The following is a 7,302-nucleotide window of genomic DNA, read 5'->3' on the forward strand; positions in this document are numbered from 1 at the left end:
ATCCAAAATGTAACAAAAATAATTGAAGGATATTTGCATTTTTTGTAGGCATGAAACATGCCTATTTATATGGCCCAATATATCATGCAACAACCTAGAGGTGTATTATTCATATGAAAAATGAATTAAAAAATTGCTAAATTTTAGGGAATAAAAAGATGAATGAAAAAAAAAAAAAAAAACTACATTTTAAGAGTTCTTCAAAATGATAGTAGCTGTAAGTGTTGTAGAAAGTAGAGATAGATTAGTTATTCCTTTGACATTTATGGCCTTATTTTTAAGAGAAGTTATCATTCATTAAAGAGGGAATTTTTTGAACCAAATAAAAGTCCAATTAAAAGTTTTTTTTTTTTTTTGGTTTAGTGTCATAATTTTTCATTCATTTCAAATTTTAGATTATGACACAACCCAAAAAAAAAGTCTTAGAGCTGTCATTTAGAGAGATTATACTATTTAGATTTTTTTTTTTTAACCAAAAAAAAAAACAGAAAAATTAAACTATTTGTCAAAGTGCACTAAGAAGTTTTTATTTATTTAAATTTTTTCTTTTTGGATAGGTTTGTTTTGAAGACATAAATTAGTATGAGAGTGTCCTATTTTGTAGGCATTTTAAGTGGAGTTTGAAATATATTTTTACCAAGTTGTTCCTAATTTTGGTCCTTGTTAAATATGAGATCTAGGGGTATTTCTAAACCATATAAAAATACAGTTCAAAGAGGGGAATTTTCTTATAAATAGTATAGATAGATTAATTGGCGAAAATGGCCCACTACCACTATTTAGCAAAAAAATTAACAATCTACCACTGTTTTGGAAATATGTAAGGATCTACCATCATTTTGAAACTCGAATTTGCCATGAAACTCAAGTTCCAAAAATTCGAGATCTTTGAAAAAATATACTTCAAAGTTTCCGAAAAAATTTTTATGGTACTCGAGAAATTTTCAAAATTTTTCCATGATACTCGAATTCATGGAACTCGAGTACCATGGAAAACTCAATTTCGCCAAACTTGAGTACTCAAAAAGTAATAGATCCCTACATATTTTAGAAATAGTAGTAGACTACAACATAGTTTGCAAAAAGATGTTATTTAACTATTTTTACCTGGATTAACCAATCTACTTTTCTCCTCACATATAAGTAAATAAAAAAATAAATTACAAATTATGGTAGTCCATATGTGAGATGGTAGACTAATTTTAGAATATTATGAAATTATTTTAAATTTTTATCAAGCCCCTAACTATTTTTTAGTAATATCTAACTATTCGTGTTATGTCCTAATGATTGTTGTGCAAGTAACATTTTACCACAAAAATTGTGAAATAAAAAGCAATTTACTAAAGAATAAATAATGACTGTTGTGTCATTATTATTTATTGCTTGACTAAACAGTAAACACTTCTAGAAGTGGAAAAGTCAGCTAAGCCATTCACGTCCCATGCTAAGCAGTAAGCACAAGAAATGTGCATTCCCAAAAATTCAAAGATCACATAAAATAGCATCATTTTTGTCACAATTATTTTCATAGCAAATTGTGAATGGTAAAGAAAAAATAATAGGTTCATAAGGAAGTGACTTATAATCAATCATAATCATGATAAGTCTTTGCCATCATAGTGTGTAAAATAATCACAAAAAAGGTTGTGAAATTTTACATGATACGCAATGCTAGGCACAAGCATTGTGCATCACGATGAAAGCTAATATGGTCTTTGCTATTTTAAAGTTGCAACAATATTATAAAGGAAAAGATAATTTGGCCAACTTTTCCACTATACTATTACAGACTACCGTTGCAACTTTTCAGCACTATCACTTCGCCTACCTATACTATTTTTATTAGGAAAATGATGATAAAGATATAGTCAAAAGAAACAATTCGGCGCCCAACATGATTAAAATTATTTTGCTCCAATCTACTAAGTCCACTATGTTTAGTTTAATTTTAGATTTTTAATAGTATAATTTTTAATTTATTTAATAAAATATATGACTTATTTAAATAATACACATAAATAATTGGATAAAATATTATTTTCATCTCTAAACTATCACAAAAGTTCGTTTTTCGTTCTTAAACTTAGTAAGGCGTTTTGATTTTTGTCTCTTTATCTATTTCTGTTAGTTTATGTCTTATGTGATCTAATGGAGTGTTGATGTAGTACTTAACTTAGACTAATTTTCATTTTATACCAAGTCAGGTATCACATCAGCACTCTATCAAGTCACATGAAACATAAACTAACAGAAAAAGATGGAGGGATGAAAATCAAAACTTTTTGGATAATTTAAGGACGAAAAATAATATTTTACTCTAAATAATTTTATAATTTATTAGGTAATGGATTGGTAAATTAATGAATACCATTTCTTGGAAAAGATATTGAGCCAAACTTCATCCCTATAAAAAAAGGTCAATTCTTCCTAAAATTAAGGCAAGTTTGGCAAAGAATCTTGAGGAGATAAAGGAATGGAATTTGATCGTATTTCCTGCAAAAATTAAAAAAGAGAAGAAAAATGAAGCACCAAAAAATGATTTTGTCTCATGTAATGTTTTTCCAAAAAAAAAAAAGAAAAGAAAAGAAAAATGAAGCACCAAAAAAATGGTGAGCTTCCGGATAGTCAAAGGATCATTTATGACTCGAGCCACTAGGACCACCACAGGTCAAGCGACGACCGCACCGCTTCACCTCCGTCAATGTAAGTGACCTACCCACATGGAGTCTGTAGCTACCATTTAATGGTTTCACACGGACCCACCCTAACCCATTAAGTACCTTTTAATGCTCACATGAGTCACATTTACAAAAGAGTTCTACTTGTCAAAGATTCTCAGCATGACATTATTAAAAGGACCCCACATCTAGAAGATTAAAACTTTCTTACTAAATCATCGTTACATTTTGAAAAATCTTGTTATTGGATACGATGGTGAATAAGATGTATTTAATGCTTTTAAATAATATCTTTATATATTCTTTGAAATAAGTAATTTTTTTGGTGTTCTTAGACTATAGAAAATAATACTCCATCCTCTCACATTTATTTGGAGTTTATTTATTAAATTTATGATGAGGTCTACCATGAATGTAAGAGAAGAAAACATTATTTTTTGGTACTCTGAGAATACCTAAGACTAAGAGTTTTTCCTTTAAAAGGTTCATGTTGAAGAGTGGTCTTAGGGAAATTGTTAATAAAAAATTTTAAAAAAAAATTATGCCCTTTTTATGGAAAATTGGAAAACCGTCAGAGTATGTTTGGTAACTGTTTTTTTCCCCCTTAGTTTCTATTTCCAAAAACAATTTTCTATTTTTGAGACGAAAAAACCTGTTTAGCAACCCAAAATGAATAGAAAACAAAAACTGTTCTCAAAACTCAATTTGTGAAAGAAACTGAAAACATGCAAAAGATTGTTTTCACTTCAGTTTCTAATTTTTAAAAGTCAATGAAAACTCGCATGTAATTTAATAAATTTTTCTCATTTAATGAGTTAGCATTAGAGTTTAAATTCTAGCAATAACATATTTTAGTATTTTCTATTTTTTTCTCCAAAAAACTATCTTTTCAATTTTAACTAATTAAACATGTTTTTGATTTCAAAAATACAAAAAAATTGGTTTTTCTTTATATTCCAAAAAACAAGTTTTTGAAAATAAAAAACAAAAACTATTACCAAACATATCCTGATTGTTTTTTTTTTTTTTTTTCATAAAAACTTTCCTAAATATATTCATTAACAAATGTCCTTAGGACATTCATTAAGTTTTCACTTTTAAAAAATAATAAATTTAAATTATACACATATATCCAAAAAAAGACATACAGCTACAATGACATTGTAAGCATTTATCCGTCTTTAACCTGTGTCTTTGGGACACTCGTTAACACATGTCCAATTTTGAATACATTATATTTCGTACTTTATATTAAAATATATATAATATATGAAATCTTAAACCAAAAATCAAAAACAAAAAGTCAAGACTTTTGCTTTACAACCTTGATGTAGGAAGCAAGTACTTGATTATGAACATGAACAAATAGAATTTACTATCGATTTTTCCTTAAAAAAGAGTTTTATTTTGTTGTATTATTCTAATTAATTGGTGTTAGAATTTCAAAATATTGATCTACTAAAAAAAGAAGAACTATCATATTAGTTTCTAGTTCAAGAAAAACTCAAAGTACAACATCGTACGTACATATATACATACTTATGTATGTATTCATGTATGTATGTCTTAGTACATTAGTTTTTGTTTTTATTTTTAAGTCATAAATTTTTAATTCCAAGGTAAGATATATATATATATATATATATGTGTGTGTGTGTGTGTGTTATAAGTCTACAAGATTATCTTATACGAAAACTTTACATCTTTCTAAACTCTACATAATATACACAAGTTTTCTAATTTGTTATAGACATGTATTACATATATTCAAGATTTGTTTTCCCAAATGTCAAATACAAAGACAATTTGAGTAGAAGCCAATATAGAATTCAAAATAGTGAATAAAACCTATCAATTGGCTAAAATAAATTAAAGGAAAGAAAATAAAATAAAATCATAAACTATAAGATAAATAAATAGAAATTAAAAAAGAGAGGAAAAGTTTTATACCTCTCAAAAAAAAAAAAATCTATGGTGACTAGCCTGTTAATTTTGCTTGAGAACATTATGTTACCAATACCATTTTTATTTTGGCCTCTTTTAAAGGGTATTGGTAATCAAAGATAGATATTGAAGAGAGTTTAAACTAACGTGAGAAGAGTAAAGCACCAAGTGATGCTGAAGTGATGATGACAAATGATGAGAGATTTTTTGGTGGCTAGTGAGGAAAATGAAGTTGAAAAAAAGCTGTAGGGAAGGTGAAAGAAGTTTCTAAAGGAATCTATTGCTAAAAAATTAAAACTAAACTCTGACTAAGGTGTTGGGACTTGGAGGGGAATGGAGAATGCTTTACAAAATTTAGTCTAATTGGGTGGAGGACATGGACAAGTCGTAGGTGGGGGGCCCTATACTTTTGGTTTGGGGGCCAAGTCTTACCAAACTAAATTTTATCTCAAATTTTACCTATTAAAATTCATATTTTAGTAAATTTGGATGCACCTAGTTCCATTCCTGTGTCACATTAATCTTATGTTTGATTTGAGGAGAAGAGGAGGAAAATGAAGAGAAATTAACTCTTTTTTACAATTTGAATAGCATGAAAAAAAAAAAAAAAAAAAAAAAAAAAAAAAGAGCTAAATTTTAAGAAAAACTTATCATTTGGGCTCACATTCCCTTGATCCAAACATAGGGTAAAAGTTAATTGACACAAAAATTATGTATACATATTTTTCCTAATTTGATTATCCGTTAATTATAGACACCTTGTTTTTAGCTGTGATGTATATTCCTTTGACTGAAACGACTGAAAACGGATAATTAGAAGTCTTATCCAACGAGCAAGAATGGCAACTTTTCTGCCCCGACACATATTCTATTCACGATGGTCTTCATGCAAACAGTGTTGTAGTTTTGGACTTTTTGACTATGGATACTTGTTTCTCAAACCAGCTATGAGTCTACGACTACAAAAAGTCTAGAGTAGAGACGAAATCTAGGAAAATTTCTATCTAGAATGGCCAAGTCTCTTTGTATATGGATAATTGGATGTTAATTATTAAGTCTCACAACAATATTATGACTTATGAGCATCCCTAATTTCACAATCAAATCTTCAATTTACTAAAGTGATTAGAAAAGTGATAAACCCATGTTAAAAGTGGTGGCAAAAAGTATCCACCATGCCAAGTCTCTTTGTATATGGATAATTGGATGTTAATTATTAAGTCTCACAACAATATTATGACTTATGAGCATCCCTAATTTCACAATCAAATCTTCAATTTACTAAAGTGATAGATTGTTAAGTGATTAGAAAAGTGATAAACCCATGTTAAAAGTGGTGGGCAAAAAGTATCCACCATACACTTACAATCAGTCATATCAGCATATTATATAATTGAATGTGTTCTTAAATTTATTCTAAGCTAGCCAAACAATAAAAAATTTAAAGTAGAGATGAATTTGAGAAAAAATTTAAAATTCAAGGTTTATTGACACATTTAGTGGCAATTTTTGTCTCATATTTCAAAATGGTTCTCATTCATGTATGTGGTTAAATTTAGTACACAATTTCATTTTAGTCATTATATATTGAAGTTTGTAACAAAAAGATCCATGTTGTTAACACACACACTCTCTCAATAGACATAAAAGAAGTAAACAAAGAATTTGAATAACCAATCCCTTCCCTACTTTGTTGTTATCAAAGATTCAAAATGCATGGGATTTCGTTGAATAATCTAAACTCAAAATCAAAACAAGAATTAATAATAGGGACCTTTTTAGTACAAACTTCAAATATATGGACTAAATTGAAACATTCTAAAGGATAGAGATCATTTTGAAATATATGGCAAGGTTGAAGTTGAACTTAGTCACTTCAATTGTCCAATTAATTTGAGGTTTAATTTCAGTTAATTTAATCCTTCATTTTATCAAAATGAGTCAATATGATCTCTCCATCCAAATATGTCTGCATAAGAAACTATTTAAACTTTTTCTTTAGTTTGTATTTTTTATATTAAAAAAATACCTATCAAATACTAAGATTTACTAAATAGCACAACTCTCCAAGAGCCTTATAGCTTAACTAGATTCTTTTAATGTTTCCAACAAAAACGTCTAGATTCCCCTCCTCAACTATCAAGTTACCAATAAGAACAAAATAACACATCTCATAAATGTTTTGAATTAAAATTTTAACTTAAAAAAAAAAAAAAAAGTTTAAATAGCAGTGATATTGACTTTTTTTTCCAAAGTGGTGGAGCAAATTGACAAAATTTAAAACTGAAGAAATAATTTGATAATTAAAATAAAGTTGGGAGACTAAATTGAATGTTAACCTAATATTTTTTTCCCCAAATTGATTAAAATTGTGAAATGCTCCTATCCAATTGGGTTCAAGTGTATGAGATTGAAGCATGTGTATATAAACATACACACATTACATTACATGTCAGCGCCAATTTAGCAAGACAATCAACAAGATTAAATTCCAGCCTAGATAGTGCTATTTGAAATATTAACGTTGTTTTAGGAGCTCGAGATAGTGAGAGTTGCAATCCAACATTTATTTTTCCAGCTATTGAATTTTTTTTTTCTTGGCTCCCAATAGAAACGTTGTTCGTGAACTTTTCAATGCATTTCAAATTGGAAACTTATCTATCTAAAACAAGTTACA

Source organism: Quercus lobata, chromosome 9 (genome assembly GCF_001633185.2).
Source record: "Quercus lobata isolate SW786 chromosome 9, ValleyOak3.0 Primary Assembly, whole genome shotgun sequence".
In the NCBI taxonomy this organism is placed as follows: domain Eukaryota; kingdom Viridiplantae; phylum Streptophyta; class Magnoliopsida; order Fagales; family Fagaceae; genus Quercus; species Quercus lobata.